Source organism: Bos indicus, chromosome 10 (genome assembly GCF_029378745.1).
Source record: "Bos indicus isolate NIAB-ARS_2022 breed Sahiwal x Tharparkar chromosome 10, NIAB-ARS_B.indTharparkar_mat_pri_1.0, whole genome shotgun sequence".
Lineage (NCBI taxonomy): Eukaryota > Metazoa > Chordata > Mammalia > Artiodactyla > Bovidae > Bos > Bos indicus.
Genome location: NC_091769.1, coordinates 50,693,038 through 50,711,001, shown reverse-complemented (window position 1 = coordinate 50,711,001; position 17,964 = coordinate 50,693,038). Strand labels below are relative to the sequence as shown.

Below are 17,964 nucleotides of genomic sequence, written 5' to 3'. Positions count from 1 at the left end.
GCAGCTGCGGTTTGCTGGAGCAGCCGTGAAGAGATATCCCATATCCAAGGTAAAAGAAACCCAAATAAGATGGTAGGTGTTCCGAGAGGGCATCAGAGGGTAGACACACTGAAACCATAATCACAGAAAGCTAGCTAATCTGATCACACGGACCACAGCCTAACTCAATGAAACTAAGCCATGCTGTGTGGGGTCATGGTGGAGAAGTCTGACAGAATGTGGTCCACTCGAGAAGGGAATGGCAAACCACTTCAGTATTCTTGCCTTGAGAATCCCATGAACAGTATGAAAAGGCTAAATGATAGGATACTGAAAGAGGAACTCCCCAGGTCGCTAGGTGTCCAATATGCTACTGGAGATCAGTGGAGAAATAACTCCAGAGAGAATGAAGGGATGGAGCCAAAGCAAAAACAATACCCAGTTGTGGATGTAACTGGTGATAGAAGCAAGGTCCAATGCTGTAAAGAGCAGTATTGCATAGGAACCTGGAATGTCAGGTCCATGAATCAAGGCAAATTGAAAGTGGTCAAACAGGAGATGGCAAGAGTAAATGTTGACATTCTAGGAATCAGCGAAGTAAAATGGGCTGGGATGGGTGAATTTAACTCAGATGACCATTATATCTACTACTGTGGGCAGGAATCCCTTAGAAGAAATGGAGTAGCCATCATGGTCAACAAAAGAGTCCGAAATGCAGTACTTGGATGCAATCTCAAAAACAACAGAATGATCTCTGTTCTTTTTCAAGGCAAACCATTCAATATCACGGTAATCCAAGCCTATGCCCCAACCAGTAACACTGAAGAAGCTGAAGTTGAAGGGTTCTATAAGACCTTTTAGAACTAACACCCAAAAAAGATATCCTTTTCCTTATAGGGGATTGGAATGCAAAAGTAGGAAGTCAAGAAACACCTGAATTAACAGGCAAATTTGACCTTGGAGTACAGAATGAAGCAGGGCAAAGGCTAATAGAGTTTTGCCCAGAAAACACACTGGTGATAGCAAACACCCTCCTCCAACAACACAAGAGAAGACTCTACACATGGACATCACCAGATGGTCAACACCGAAGTCAGATTGATTATATTCTTTGCAGCCAAAGATAGAGAAGCTCTGTACAGTCAGCAAAATTAAGACCGGGAGCTGACTGTGGCTCAGATCATGAACTCCTTATTGCCAAATTCAGACTTAAATTGAAGAAAGTAGGGAAAACCACTAGACCATTCAGGTATGACCTAAATAAAATTCCTTATGATTATACGGTTGAAGTGAGAAATAGATTTAAGGGACTAGATCTGATAGACAGAGTGCCTGATGAACTATGGACAGAGGTTCGTGACATCGTACAGGAGACAGGGATCAAGACCATCCCCATGGAAAAGAAATGCAAAAATGCAAAATGGCTGTCTGAGGAGGCCTTAGAAATAGCTGTGTTATTATTATCAACAAAGAAAGCCACCAAAGAAAAGCCATCAGGAACAACACATATTTTATTAACTAGTTATTAACAGAATAGTGTCCCAAGGTGTGAACCCCACCTTTGTTCAATGTAAGATTTTTCTTATTTGATGAAAGATTTTTAACAAGGAAATGGATACGGTGATGATGAAATTAGTGGCAGAATTTAGATTGAGTTAGTGCAAAATGATGTATTATGCTCTCGTTTCTTCATGAGTCCAACAATACATATATGCAAAGACTATTTTTTCCTATCTTGAAAATGTTCACTTAGCACCAAAAACCCTTCTCCTGACCTATGTCTTACCCTCCCTGCACTTCAAATTTCTTTAAACAGTGACCCACACCTGCTGCTGCAGTTTTCTAGCAGCCAGCCTTTTGTTAACCCACAGCAGTCCGAGAACTCAAAAATACCCTTGAAGGTCATCAGTGACCTTCTATTTCCTACATTTTCTTGACTTCTGTGGGACTTGTCACCTTGAGCTTTTCCCCCCAGAGCCTCTCTGAGATTATCCCTAATGTCTCGTATTCTTCCTCATTCCTTTGTGGGAACCCTCTTCCACTTTCTGGTTCCTAGATATGACCATTGCTTGTGGGTAAATCTTTTGGCACTTTATTATTGGTGAAGAACATTGTGTGATACACCTCAGAATGGATCTTGACACCCCACTGAGTTATAAGCCTTAGTTGAGAATTGCTGACTAGAAGATAAAGTGTTAACCACCCTGCAGGGCTCACCATATACTTGGCCTGTTTTCCAGCCTTTTTACAAATACCAGTTTTGACCTATACAATCCCTTGACCTGTCCCTGGATGAGCCTGTTCACTGGCCTCAGGAAAGCCCCTTATATTGTATCTTCATGACTTTTTTTGCTTCTGAAACACAAGTAGGACTAGAACTCAGTTGTGGGAATTCCTTGGTGGTCCATTGTTTAGGACTCCATGCTTCCATTTTAGGGGGCATGGGTTTAATCCCTGGTCTGGGAACTCAGATCCCGTGAGTCATAAATCACTTAAAAAAATCTCCACAGCATCTAGCAAAATATATCGCACTTGTTATTTGTATTTAATAACTGGTGAGCAGTACGATAGCCATCAAGTTTATAAAATTGTTCTCTTTGATGAAATTATTTTTGGTAATCTTTGCCAGTATTAAATAATTTGTAATACACAGCTTTTTACTTTAATGCAAAAAATCCATTTCCTGTAATGAGTCACAATCAAACAATTCTGGAAAAAGATAGTTCTTTGAAATTTATCCTACAGAAATTGTTTGAGCTGGAAAAAAAATAAGATAGGCTTACATCATTGTGCACTGTGTCTCCTCAGGATTCAGAACACGTCACCTGAACAGGGGTAAAAAAAGGTCAGAAGTGGGAAGTCATGGTGCTAATTCAAGGCTACTATGAGACTTCAGGATTCCTATTGAGGAATTCAGAGTTTGAAAGAGCTACAATTAAGTGTCTTCTTACTAATGAATCTTTTAAAATTTTGGATTCTATTTATGCTATTTGATATGATTTTTTAAAAGTCAGAATAAAATGGTGTATATATGTAGCAAGGGCCCTCACTCACCAGGTCCTCTTCTTCTCTACCCTTGAGAGTGATGGAGTCTTGTGGCAAATACAGCAAACAGTTATGCTTCAAAGGCAGCAGAAGTACAAGAGAGAGTTTTCTCTGTTTTATAGATGCTCTACTCTGAGGATTTTAAGGATGCAGCTGCTCTCCCAGGAAGTCAGGAATGGGTGTCCTGCAGCTCTGTATCAAGGGGAAGTGGTAGAATGGAGCTGGGACCAGAGCAGAGAGTGGAACAGTAAGGGGAGAGGGATGAGGCAAAGAGGACTTTCATGTGCTCATCTGAGATGCACACCTTACTACGGTAACCCCATGTGGATAGGCAAGAAACACTTTGAACCTTTCTTGAGACTCTTCATGATGGGCTCTGGGTTTGAATGAGTACTTTCTGATAAGACCTGCACATCTTTCCAGACATAGCAGCCAGTTATGTATGTTTCAAATATATTTTCAGTGGCAAAAACTTAGTGCGAAACTGCGTGATACTGTTATGACCATGACATAGCATTGAATTCCATATGTATTTCCTGAGTGCATACCATGTGCCAAACAGTGGGAATCAAAGGGAAAAAAGGGAAGAATAATCACTGAGCTAAAGGGATGCTCCTAGGTCAGATCTTCGCACCACAGGTCTCAAGGTCATGCACTCTCCTTATGGCAATGGCAGTTTCAAGGGTGTCTGTTGTTATTTGACTGGTGTGTCTCTTGCTGTAGGCTCTATGAGAACAGAAATCTGTTTCTTTTTCTTCTTCACCATTATGTATTAGGGCTAACTAAGCACAGTTTCCAGCATTTGACAAGCATCCAATAAACATTGTTCCCTGAACGTTATGGATGCATTAACCCTTTATGGGGGTATTATTCCGTTTTATACGTAAGGAAACGGAATATCAAAGACCACACAGAAATCACTGCTGGAGAGAGGATTCCATAATAGCCCAGCCTGACTCCACAGCCCAGGGTCTGTCTGCCAAGTCCTACTCCTTTCCCTGGATTGGAGAGGCTGCGACTGGTGGGGTAGACGGTTAGGAACACCTGTACTGGGTAAATACTAGCGACGCGAAAGAGAGGTGAACCGGAGGTGGCGAGGCGGGCATAGGTGGGGGTCCCCAACTCTGCTACATCCCGCCCACAGACAGGAAGCAAAATTCTGAGTGGATCGGCTTGTGCATCCTTCTCAGAATCCACATTGAGAGGAAGGTGGAAAGAGTTAGGACGCTCTGGGAAGGAGATGAGGTAGAAAGGAGGAGGAAGGGAGGTGAAGAAGTCGGGTGGTGACAGATCTTTTTTGCGCTCGCGTCTGCTGCAATGAGACACCACCCCTGGTCCCAGTGGCGAGTGTCAAGGTGATTCATTAAGATGTCACTTGGCCGCCTCGAGGGTTACTTAGCTCCCCTGCACAGGTGGGGCGTCAACGCACAAGCTGTTTCCCAGACAGTGGCCTCGTAAAATAACTTCTCCCCAATGTGGAAGAAAGAGGGTGGGGGGAGATAATAACGCTTGGTTGTGGGAAAGAGGTTTGGTAAAGGGACGTGAGGGCTCTGAAGAGAATTACAGTGCAGCCACCACGGCTATTATCTTAATCAGGCACCATTTCAACACCTCTGCCTTCAAATCAAGCAGCCCTACAACAGGATTTATTTTCCAATAAGCGAAATCCCCGCCCGCCGACTCGGAGTCGCTGGGCTGCGAGCTGGGTGGGAAACAGCAGCCGGAGGAGAGGCTATTTTGGGTGTGGGAACGAGGAGGGAGGAGGGGCGGCGCCGCGGGGCCGGGCGCGGGCGCGGGGAAAGCCTCCAGCTCGGGCTGCCACGGCAACCGCGTCCAGGCAACGCGCCCGGAAGCCGCTCGGGCGGCGCGCGGCGGCTCGCGCCCCCCGGGAGCCGCGAACCCGGCCGGGCCGCGCGCCGGGCCAGGCGGCAGGCGCGCGCTGATTGGACGGCGCTCCCCGCGGCGCGGGCCCGCAGCCGGGCGCCCCGCACAGCCCGCGCCAGCGGCCGCCGCACCCAGCCGCGCCGGCGAGGACATGGGCAGCCGCGGCGCGCCCGCCCCCCGCGCCGGTGAGTGCGGCGTCCCGGATCCCCGCCCCGGCCTCCTCCCGTCCCCCGTGGCGGGAGCGCCCGGGGCCAGCCGGTGACCTTGGGACGGCCCCCGGGGTGAGGTGGGCCAGGCTTAGGGGAGAGAGAGCTGAGTGTGGCCCATGTGACTTGCTGCCGGCGAGAGGGTTAACTGCATGCTGACGCGAAGGGATGAAGTTGGGCATCGAGCACGACTGGCATTGCATTTTTGCGGGGGCCGGGGGAGGTTGCATGCTGGCACACCAGCAGAAGCCCCGAGGGACTGTTTGGGGGAGCTGGGGTGGAGCACACATTGCCAGGGGGCAGTGTTCCCAGTCAGCTGTCCCGCTACTCAGAGCTGAGTGACCTTCGGTGGATTCATCTCTCTGCCCCCTCCCCACCCTTCTCTCATCTTTAAAAGGAGGGGCTCGGGTTCTTTGCAGTTCCGGGGTGCTGCCATGGTACTGAGCTGAGAAGGGTCCCCCAAGTACTGCAGGTGCCGGACATACAAGCCTTAGCCACTACCAGGAGTTTCCATTAATTTGCTCTCAAAGTGGTAAGGTATGTTATCGTTTTGTGAAAGATTGTGGAGAGAAAGCAGTGGCTTGATTAGAGAGTGGTTTCTCATGATGCACAGGTAGCCTCTTGGGTGCTCTAAAGTCGTGAAGAAAATCAGGGTTAAAGCTCCTAGGTTCTTGTTTCCTGTAGTTAATCTAATAGGAAAGTTTGTATTTGAACAGGTAGAATCAAAACCCAATAGTGGCAGGCAGCAGCAAATTAAGTGAGTCATTTCTTCAGTATGCACGAGGTTGTGTGTGTGCGCGCGCGTGCTTGTGTGGCTGCGCTCACGCCCTCATCTTAAAGTCTGTGTGTCAGTGTCAGAAATTATTTCATAGGAGTAAGCAGAAATAATGCTCGAATGATTTGAATCCACGAAAGTGCAGCTCTCTGAGAAGCAGGGATGAACGTTTGCTGCTTGTTCTTTAAATGAGTTGGGTCTGTGAAGGTAACTCAGCTTTTACTGAGAAACCTCCCTAAGCATTTGCCCACTGGGGTATGTGGGGGGTGGGTGGGTAGTAGTGCTTCTGAGACTCAGTCAGTTGTATCACCTCTTCTGTCCTTGACGTTGTCTGCGGCCCGTTTCTATATTCTCAGTTCATGAATTTCTCTCTTCCTGGGAGAGGGAAGGGAGGCAATGCTCTGTCCGGCTTTCTGCTCCAAAGCAAACCTTGATACTCCTTCCAGTGTGATTTCATCTGTATAAAAATGTGGTTTGGGAAGACACATTTTTCAATGTTAATGAATAAGCTTCTGCAAACTTGTTTACCTGAAGGTTTAATAATCTTAAATGGTTTACATATTAGAAATCTGATAACATTCAGATACCAAATCATTACTGCCCAAGAATACCGCCACTAAGCCCTAGGAATCCTTTAATGAATCACACCTCATTACCCTTGGATCCCTTAGTAACAAACTATTCAGCCTCCTGTCCTGTAGGCTGCTCGCCTGTGTGCTCCAGCCTGCCTTTCAGTCTCTTGTTTTTGTACCTCCTGCAGCCACTTGCCTTTGTGGTCATTTTGCTGCAGCTGAGTCCATCTCCTGTCCCTTCCCTAGCTCCAGAGGCTGAGTGAACAAGTTCCCTCAGAACATCCCTCTCTCATCTCACTGGTGCACTCGCTTCCTAGTGCCGCCTCCAAACCATTAACCCATCCCTAACAGTCTTCTCTACAGTTCTTGCCATCTGCTTGTGCTTCAAACCCTCCTTCTCATTGTCTGAGACAGTGCTTGCCCAACCTAGTGGCTCTTCAGAATCACCTGGAGCACTTTGAAAAACATGGCGCTTCAGACTCTCCCAAACATACCGCATTAGAATCATCAAGGTTGCTGCTGCTGCTGCTGCTAAGTCGCTTCAGTCGTGTCCGACTCTGTGCGACCCCATAGACGGCAGCCCACCAGGCTCCCCCATCCCTGGGATTCTCAAAGCAAGAACACTGGAGTTCTTGGAGCTGGTGGGAGTGGGGGTTGGAGAACAGGAATGAGGCAGTCTGTGCTTTGGGAAAACTGGCAGAACAGGTCTTCAGATATTTTCAGGAACTGATTTTATGAATCCAATCCTTGCATCTCCTCGTATCCCTTCATGGTGACATCAGTTCCTTGTGACTAGCAGAAAACCTTTGCAAAGATAAGTTCTTGTTTGTGTGAACTCCTCCTTTTCCAAAAAGTGAACTGATGTGCCAGTTGCTCATCGGGTCCAACTCTTTGTGACCCCATGGACTGTAGCCTGCAAAACTCCTCTGTTCATGGGATTCTTCAAGCAAGAATACTGGAGTGGGTTGCCATTTCCTTCTCCAAGTGATCTTCCCGACCTAGGGATCGAACCCGGGTCTTCCCGCATTGCAGGCAGATGCTTTACCTTCTGAACCCCCAGGGACGCTTCACCAAAGTCACATATATTGACCTTCTCCTACTACCTCTTTGGAATAGTTTCTCAAAGCTATCTGAGGTGCTGCCCTGCTGGCTGCAGTCCTCTTTCTGTGCCAAATAAAACTTAACTCGAAACTCTCACATTGTACATTTTTTCTAAGTCGACAGAATCATTTCATTTGATGCTACAAAAAAAATTAACAAACAAACATGATTAACTAACTTGGTTCTCTTTTCTACCTTGTCTCTTGCGGATGATTTTGGTGTTTATGTTGAGGTTCTATTAATTCACTGAGTTCTTGAAGGTCATTCCTATCAACTCCTGTGGCCTTAGTTTCCACATCAATGCCTCACTTCTTGGACTTGTGTAGTCATGGGGATTTTTTCCACCTTCAAGATCTGGATGTCAGTTTTCTTGGCTGATTTTTCCCACCTACTACACCAGACTAACCATCACTGAGGACTCTGGTCCCTTAGTCACTTGGTGTTCCAATCCTTTTATGGCTCTCTTTCTCTATTTGGAGGATATACTATCCAGCCATTTTGGTTTGGTCTGGAATCCCAAATCCTTTGTCTTAACATGTTGGGCTTCTCATATTCCAGTCGTCAGTCCAAAATCACCCTCAACATCTGCTTTTTCTTCTCCCAGTCTGCCATGTTATCTGCCAAGTTATCACAAAGACCTGTCCACTGGTTCCGCTGCAGATTTATGCGAGCTCTAATTTCACTAGGTCTTACTTTTCTGTTAAAAAAGAAATCCATCTTTTATGAAATCCAAGCTGCATTTCTTTAGAGGTGATGCCAAACTTTTCCATTCCTTAAACATCCAGTCAATTTCCTTCTTTTTTTTTTTTTTATTGATGAGATTAAGGATGTTTACATTGGAGCTAACTGCCCTTTGCTTTAATGTAAGTTTCCACTGTACCCTCTTCACTACCCCAAGCGTTTTTTTTTTTAAATATATATATATTAGTTATTTATTTGGCTGCATCAGGTCTTAGTGAAGCATGCAGGATCTTTTAATTGAGGCATGTGGGATTTAGTTCCCTGAGCTGAGCCCCCTGCACTGGGAGCTTGAAGTCTTAGCTGCTGGACCACCGGGGAAGTCCTTAAACATTCTTTCTTAATTCTTCTTTGACCTTCTTTATTTTCTTCATCCGAGGAAGAAAATGTCTGTCAGGCCCTTACCCAAGATTAACTTGAGCGCTCTGCATGCTGTACCCTGTGGACTCTGCCTGTTTCTTCTGCCTCTTTTGGGAACTTGCTCCATTTGTTATTCCCTTTCTCTAATTTCTTTGGTCCCTCCTTCGTCCCAGCCTTCGAGCTCCGCTTTTAGCCAGATTTTGCTCAGCTCCCCCAGATGCCTTCAGACTTCCATTTCCAGCCATGCCTTCTGAATTTCATTCAGAATTTTTTAAAAAGAATTTCATTTATTTATTTTTAGCTGTGCTGGTTCTTCCTCGCTGCATGATCTTTTCCCAGGTTGCGGAGATCGAGGGCTACTCTCTAGCTGCGGTGCATGGGCTTCTCATTGTGGTGGCTACTCTTGTTGTGGAGCAACAGGCTCTAGGGCGTGTGGACTTCAGCAGTTGTGGCTCTCAGACTCTAGAGCACGGGCTCAGGAGTTGTGGTGCACAGTCTTAATTGCCCGCGGCATGTGGAATCTTCCCAGATCAGGGATCGAACCCGTGTCTCCTGCATTGGCAGGTGGATTCTTTACCACTGAGCTGCCAGGGAAGCCCCATTCAGAATATAACACCCAGAAACCCAGCTATTTTGTCTCTAAAGAGCTCTTCCTCCTAGCTTCCTTAATCTTTTTTCCCTTTTTAACTTTTTATTTTGAAATAATTCAGATTTACAGAAAAGTTGCAAGAATGATTTAAATAATTCCTGTATACTTTTCATCCAAATTCTATAAATATAACTGTTTACCACACTTGCTTTTTCTTTCTCACACATTCACTCTCTCTCTACACACACACACGCACACATCATGCACAGACTCGCACATATATATTTGTCATTTTTCCTGAAACTTCAGAGTAAGTTATAGACATGATGCCCCTTTACCTCCCTCTCCAGTATGTCAGTGTATAGTTCCTTAAAAGAGAGACATTTTCTGATATAACAAGCAGCAGAATCAGTACATTAACATCGATTCTATTGGTACTGTTATCTATTCTATAGACCTTATTCAAGTGTCACCAAAAGTCCTAGTAACATGTTTTAGAGCAAAAGAAGGGGAAAAATCTTAAAAAAAAACAAAACAAAACACAAAAGCCTCCTACTTGTCCAGGATCCATTCCAGACCTTGTGCTTTTCTAGTTGCCTTGTTCACTGCCTTTATTCTGGAAAGTCCTCAGTCATTCTCTTGTCTTCCATGATCTCAGCACTTAGGAAGGGCGAGGCTGGTGGTTTTGTAGAATACCCTTTAACTTGGGTTTGGAGTTCTCTTGGGGTAGATCCAGGTTATCCATCATTAGGGAAGCCTCCTAAAGGGAGATCCCATCTCCCTCTTGGTGCACTGACACGATTTACATGCTGTTTTATGCTCTCTGGGACCTGCTTTTGCTCTCTTGGGTTATTCTGACTTTGCTACTCTTCACACCCCTACATCCAACCGGTTGCTGAGTGTTGCAGTGCTCCCTGCACCGTCTCCCTTAGGACGTCCCTTCCTTTCCATTCCTCCTTTCTGTCCTGTTGTGGAGTCAAGGCCTCTGTACGTGGTCCTGGTAACTGTTTATCGTGGCTTACCACCAGGAGCCCCTGTACATGGCAGTTTTCAGCAGTCAGTATGTCCTCTGCTCTGTCCTCCCTCCACCTTTTCTCAACCTGTCCAGCCTTTACTTGACCCACCTCTTTGAATATCCCACTCACATGCCTGATTCTCAACTGCACTTCTGGCTGGCCCAGTTCAAACCCATCCTGCCTCTTGCCTGGAGGCAGCCCCACCCCTCAGCTAGTGAGAGTCTCTTCACTCCTGCACGGTGGCTTGTCTGTTCTAGTTCCCTGTTGAAGCGAAGCTCTTGAGTGCGGGGGCTGTGTCTTATTCAGCACTGCAGAGGCTCAATGAGTATTTGTTGACTGGACTAACTGACTTGATTAAAATCATTAAGCAAAGGCGCAGGCTGACCTTAGAGTTATCTGCCATGTGGTACATGGTGGTGGGTGTGAAACCTGTGCTTTACTCCAGGAGTCAGGTGGGTGTGGGCTCAAAATAAGGCCTCTTAGCAAAATGATACGTAATTCAGAAAGGTATTTCCATGTTGTAAGTGGAGTAAATGATTCTCTCCCGATGACATCTTAACTTCGCATCTACGTGTCAAGACAAAGAGAGGGCAGATTGGCTTGAAAAAGAGTAGAGAAACCTACTAGCATATTAAAAATGGCCCATCGATTTCTTCACACCCCAAGTGAGCAGCTGAATGTGTGAGGAGCAGTTTCTCAGGCTCACATCCTCCCTCGAGCCCTGGAACCACCTGTTCTCTCCTCCCCATTGTCTGGCCTTCTCCCCTGCTCCCGTCAGCACTGCCTTTCTCCCTCCACACTCCCTTCACTGTCTCCTCTTCCTTATTTCACTCTTTCTGCCTATTCCTATCTCTTAATAAATCCGTGTTCTTCCCTCTTTCTAGTTTGATGATTTTATTTTTTGACTTCTTGGATACCGTTTGACATTCTGTGGGTTTTTAACATAAAAACAGGTGAAAAAGGATAAAACAATTTGGCTTTGTATTTCAGTGGGGTTTTTTTTTTTTTTTTTTTTGACCCCCTCCCCTCCAAGGGCCAGGCTTCCCAGGTGGCACAGTGGCAAAGAATCCACCTGCCAATGTAGGAGAGCCGGGTTCTTCCCCTGGGTAAGGGAGATCCTGTGGAGCCGGAAATGGCCACTCAGTCCAGTATTCTTGCCTGGGAAATCCCATGGACAGAGAAGCCTGGCAGGCTACAGTCTATGGGGTCACAAAGAGTCGGACATGATTGAGCACACACATACTCCCAAGCATCAGTAGTTCTTGGTATTTAAAAATGTAGTTATCAGTGATAATGAAATTTTGTTTTTTCTTTGCCACACAGAATGTGGGATCTTAGTTCTCCCAACAGGAATCAAACCTGTGCCCTTGAAGTGGAGGCATGGAGTCTTAACCACTGGACTGCCAGCAAAGTTCTGAAATTGGTTTATTTGATTATCTTTCTGCTACAGCAAGAAAATTACCAGGAACATACTGGTTGATAAACATCGAAAGACCTGAAGTTTTCAGTCTCTGTTAAGGCAAAATTGGTATTTGTGGATCTGATTGCAGGATGGTGAGTTGTCGAGGTTACTGGAACCACAGTATTCCTCCTCATGATGTACCTCACTGCCTGGCTGTGGTCAGCCTTTTTTCTGTCCTAAGAATGCTTTTGTGTGGATGACGTCTTTGGACAGAGTAGCTACAGAAGTGAAGGCAAAAGATTCTGCTGCTTGACTGAGTGGGGCTGGGAATAACAGGCGTGTTTATGTGGGAGAGAATGAGTAGGGTTGCTTTTGCACTATGAAATTCTTAAAATTGTTTTACCAGGAAGATGTTATTCAGAAACCTCTGGTGCCTTCAGTTCGTTTTTTGTTTATTTCAGATTTCTTTTTTTCCCCCTGGTTTTAATTATCTCTAGAAGAGCTCAGGAGGCCTCCCATACTCTCTCTAAAATAGTTATAATATTAATGTGCTGAACTCAAGTCATTCCTCCAAATAAAAGAGTCTCTCACAGACCCCTGTGTTCATCAGAGAAGTCCAGCCCCTCCCCGCTGTGTGTGAGGAAAAGGGCAGAGACCGGAGGCTGGATCTTTCTTCCCATCCCCAATCTTTAGCTTTTCAGCCAGAGATTCGTGTCGGGTAGAACCCCAGAGTCACGACTAGCGTTGTGTCTGTGTGAGTATAAAGTATAGACTCATGATGCCTTCCCTTCTTCTGTTCGATCCTGGATGCATTGGAGGTGGAGGTGGTTTAGGAGGGAGAGAGTTTACGCTGGTTTTTAATAATACTTTTTCTGTTCTAGCTGGTGCCTTTGGCAGATTCCCTTTTTAACACTCGGTAATGTGTCTTCTCTAATGCCTTCTTTAATGCTAGAAAGAAAAGTTGCCAAATATAGTTGTTGATCATACTAAAACACCCGAAAGGTAATACGAACACACTTGTGGTGTGGGTGTGGGCACGGGCATGGGTGAGAGCCCGTCCCCAGTGCAGGGGACCCTGAAGCAGCCTGCCGAGCTCACAGCTGGAAGGGACCTTGAGTCAGCAATTGATGTGTCACTTGGGCAGGGCCAGCAACTAATTAGAACCATAGGCCTTACCAAGGAAGAACGAGCAAATGAAGAAATGTTTATCAGCGTCTGTGTAGGGACACTGTACTGGGCTTCCGGGGCTTACAGACTCACGGGGTATGTAGTCTTTGCTGCCCCCCAGCAGCTCAGCTGGGGAGACAGAATCCAGGAGAAGTTCAAATAACAATAGAAGATTTAAATAGCATTTCAAAATAGCTGTTATTAATAGATGGGAACAGAAACCAATCTGTTTTTGCAGGGGTTCTCCTAAAATTGTTAGCATCATTTTAAGCTGTGCAGAGTGGATTAGAGCAGCATTGTGGCCATTCCTTGGGTTCCAGGGGTCCTGGTGATTTCAGTTTCCACTCATGAATCCCTCTGGGCCTGCCAGAGTCACATGTGTGCTGCATATTTACGGGATCCCACCAGTTATGCAGTGGTCCCTGACTTGACCAGAAGGCCACTGTAAATACTTTGAACATTTTGAAGTTCGTTTTTGCAGGGGTCAGAAATACAGCCACGCTTCACCTTTCCAGTCTCAACAGAATTCTGGTGAATGCATTAGCGTGGAGGGGAAAGGAAAGAATTCTTGCAAAGTGAAATCAAGGCCATTTGCACAAAAGCAATTGGAAATATCTGTCTTGGGACCCTGTGGCATAGTTGGGTGGGAGGGAAATCTCACAGTCTCCCTGGAGCCTAATGCATTTGGAACGCTGTGCTGCTGTCTCTTACTGGGCAGCCCAGAGCCTGAAATAAGGGTGATCAGGGGCTCCATGAGGGCTTTAATGAGGGTCCTGGGCACAAGTCTCATTTGGTGCCCACAGGTGTGTGCTAAGTCACTTCAGTTGTGTCCAACTCTTTGCGATCCCATGGACTGTAGCCTGCCAGGCTCCTCTCCTGGGATTCTCCAGGCAAGAATACTGGAGTGGATTGCCATTTCCTTCTCCAGGGAATCTTCCCACCCCAGGAATTGAGCCACGTCTCTTTAAGTCTCCTGCATTGGCCCACAGGGAACAGGTGCAAATTAGCAAACTGGGAGTTGTTCAGCTGATACAGAATTTCAGTTTTAGAAGATGAAAAATTTCTAGAGATCTGTTGCACTGTGTGAATAGTTAACACTGTGTTGTAAACTTACAAATGTTTAAGGTAAATTTTTTTACATGTTTTTAACCACAGTAAAAATTGAACAGTAAACTTACTTTAACTGAACCATTTTGTCTTTTAAATCCAGGATCAGGTGTGTTTCCTTGGTTTTGATAGCTAGAAATGGGCAATTTCTGCAGTTTTTGTTTGTGTGTCTTCTCTTGGTTCATTCTTTTATGCAATAAATTTTTACTTAAAGTTTTGTCTTGAAAATAGCATACTCATTGAAGTATTTTGAAAAGAAGGAAAAGTAGAATAGAAATGTATCCAGTGCCATTGTTTATATATTGATTTATTTCTTTCCACTATTTAAAAAAAAAAAACAACATTATTGTAATAGGACTTCTAACTTGAACCCCTGCCACAGTCTCCAGAATGGCTGAGGGATTTCTGGGTTGCTGGGGTAATGTGCTGTTGAAAAAAATGTTAGGCTGTGCCAGGTAAGCTTCATTTGCCATTGACCTAATGTGTCCAAAGAGGGACGTTTTGGTATGAGAATGCCCAGCATCCTAGAGGGAGAAGACGATGGCACCCTACTCCAGTACTCTTGCCAGGAAAATCCTATGGATGGAGGAGCCTGGTAGGCTGCAGTCCATGGGGTCGCTCGGAGTCGGACACGACTGAAGTGACTTAGCAGCAGCATCCTAGAGGCTGTGTAGGGCTTTATGATGGGCTTCCCAGGTGGCACTAGCGGTAAAGAACCCACCAGCCAATGCAGGAGGTGTTGGAAACACATGTTCAATCCCTGGTTGGGAAGATCCCCTGGAGGAGGGTATGGCAACCCACTCCAGTATTCTTGCCTGGAGAATCCTTGGACAGAGGAGCCTGGTGAGCTATATTCCATAGGGTTGCAAAGAGTCAGAGACTATTGAAGTGACTTAGCATTCACACATGCAAGGCCTTATAACATTCCATCCTTTGTGACTTACCCAGATTTCCCCCCGATCCACCTCATAACCATAATGCATCTACCTCCCAAAGTATGCCAACCCAGTATATTTTAGTAAAGATGCTCATTTCTTCTCCAAAATTCTGACCAGGTGTTGGGAGAGGGAAACTGCCTGTCTTTAAGTAGGAGACAAGGGGTGCTTATTTGTGCACATAATTCAGAGACATTCCCCCAGTCTGCACCGTGTCTTAATTTATGGAAAGCTCTTTGACTTTCTTATCAATCTGGATACTTTGGCTTTGAAAGTCATCATCTGTGGCCTCAGTTGCACAGCCCTCTTCCTCTTCCTTTTACTGAAAACACATCATTTGCTCAGATATGGGCTCTTCACACCACAGAACAATATTAGTGATTTGGCACAGAGTGGGGTGGGTTGGGAAAGCAGCCCCAAGTCACAGGAGCAGGCAAGCATGCAGAGAGGGGCCCAGGGGTGTCCAATGGGAGAGGGATGGAGGCAGGTGAGGGTGGCCTATGCACCCGGAGGGGCAGTAGGTGTCTTGTCCTTGATGACTCATCCATCTCTCCTGGCCCCAGGTTGGGCGAGTGCCCCACCTTGGAGAGGTAGAGGAGAGGGAGGTGGCAGAGGTAGAACTTAAAAATTTATGGGGTCACCTAAATTGTGGTGCCATGGAGTAAAGCTCTGTTTCCAGGCCCTGGTTATGGTTTTATATAGTATTGAAAATCCATTTTCAAATCTTGTTCTTTAAAAAAAAAAAAACCCTAACATGATAGATAGTAAATCTTTTCCATGTTACTTCATACTCTTTGTAACCATTATTTTAAATAGCTATAGATATCCTTTGAGTGGATGTGCCATGTTTTAATTTTCATTTCAGTTCAGTTGCTCAGTGGTGTCTGACTCTTTGCAACCCCATGGACTGCAGCATGCCAGGCTTCCCTGTCCATCACCAACTCCCAGAGCTTGCTCAACCTCATGTCCATCGAGTCAGTGATGCCATCCAACCATCTTATCCTCTGTCATCCCCTTCTCCTCCTGCCTTCAATCTTTTCCAGCATCAGTCTTTTCCAGTGAGTTAGTCCTTCACATCAGGTGGCCAAAGTATTGGAGCTTAAGCTTCAGCATCAGTCCTTCCAATGAATATTCAGGACTGAGTTCCTTTAGGATTGACTGGTTGGATCTCCTTGCAGTTCAAGGGACTTTCAAGAGTCTTCTCCAACACCACAGTTCATTTTAATTTACTACTCTTTTATTGGTGGACATTTAACCAATAGGTGTTTATAGAGATGTTAACGTCTAGATGAGATCACATATTAAGTATGGAAAAAGGCATGAAGGGTAGAGATTTGATGGAGATTAGTTACTATTGCCTTGTAATTCTAATCTGGTGCTCCCCAGAATGTACAGGGCAAGTTTGAGTTCTGTGCATGTCCTTGAAGGACTAACAGTTTGACTCCCTTCAAGCTCATGATCTTTACAGATTTGTGTTTTTTTTCTAAGGTGGGGACAGGAGGAACTACTTTCTTTTTCAGTGATATAATGAGAAATAAATTGAAAAAGTAAAGTGTTATACGTTGAGTTGAAGCCTCCTGTAGTCCTCTGTCTCCCACTGAGAGATGAATATGACCCTGATTTGGTGTTGGTCATTTCCTTGTTCATCTTTAGATATTATAGATTTGGCAGGTTAATAAGCACATTTTAAACCTTTATGATGTCATAAATGTCAGCCTTTAAAATGTCATCATCGTGTCCATATCCTTCTTCAGCTTGCTTTTTTACTTAGTATGTGAGATTCATTCATTTTGGACTTGACATTTTGATCCAATTTTTCCACAGCTACTAGTTCTTTCATTTCATGACTGTCACAGTTTATCCATCCATTTGCCTAATGATGGGTGTTCAGTTCCCCTCTCTGCCCACTTTTTTGCTCTTAGAAGACAGTGCTGCCTTAAGTATTCTTCTAAAGGTCTCCTGTGGACGTGTGTGAGAAGCTTTTGGGGCAGTTCTTGGCAGTGGAATTGTTGGGCCATAAGGCTTGTGTATCTTCAGCTTTCCTAGATCTTGAAGGTTGCTTTCCAAAGTCATGGTACTGACTCTCATTCCCAGCTGGTGTTTCCATTGTCCCTAGGGTCCCCTGTGTTCCTGTTCACACTTCACCTGCCAATCTGATGGGATAAATTGGTATTTCTTGTGTTTTTATCTTTTGCAGCAAGCTAGATTTATTTCATAATTTGCTTTTACTGGCCACAGCAGAGCCAATGTTAGGGGAAAAAAACCTGTTAAAATTCTTATTCTTTCTACAGTATCCTTTTGTGATTTTTCTAAGCAAGGAAGCCATTTAGAAATCTATAAAGAGACTTAAATGTTAGATTATGACATAGTTATTCTCTTCCCAGTAAGCAGAACCACACCCTGTATAATTTGGTGTCATAATCCCAGGTGACTACACCTGCTGGTGGAGACCAGGTAATTGCCACTCAGCTGGTCTCTGCTGTAGTCTGTTGGTTAAGAGCAAGTCCCAGGTTCCTCCACACTCAGGGATGGGTTTACACTGGTATGAATTCCTGAGAGTGAGGAGTGTGGGGGCCACCTACATAGAAGCCTGGCTTTCACAATAGGTAGTACGTTGTGATCACCATGTTTCAGCATCGTGGTTTAAATAGTCATCCCTGTTAGGACAGTCAGAGACGTTCAGATTTCAGAAGACTGACTTACCCAAGTCCAAGTCTCATCAAGGGTGTCATTTCAGAGTAGTAATTCATAAGAGTAGCTGGCTGTTAGCCTGGGCCTCGAGTTTGCTGATTCCTGTGTCTTCTCCTTTTATGCACATCCGCACTGGAAACTAGATGATGTGCTTGAGGAGTGTGGGCTCAGGGCAGGAGGAGTGAGCAGGATCTTCTTAGTGGTCCGTGTCACTGAGCCCTGAGAGCTTAATGCATCCCTCTCCATAATAGGGTTCTTCCTGCTGCCCCAGGTTCTTGGAAACACTGATCAGTTTTGCCTCTCCGTACTCTGCTTTTCCTAGACACGCTGTATGTCCCATCTCCCTTTCTGGTTGCACATTCCTTCTTTTGTCAGAATATAATTTAATTGATTAAAT

General features: G+C 45.2%; 1 protein-coding gene across 2 annotated transcripts in view; it reads left to right on the top strand.

The window, feature by feature from the left end:
• The first annotated feature begins 4,973 nt into the window (after positions 1-4,973).
• FAM81A (family with sequence similarity 81 member A) overlaps positions 4,974-17,964 on the top strand; it is an 85,754-nt gene continuing 72,763 nt past the window's right edge. Inside the window, exon 1 of one of the 2 annotated variants that reach the window (XM_070797487.1) lies at positions 4,974-5,093. The gene's annotated coding sequence lies outside the window, so the exon portion shown is untranslated. The remainder of the gene's footprint in view (positions 5,094-17,964) is intronic. The other variant, XM_070797488.1, reaches the window with a different exon arrangement.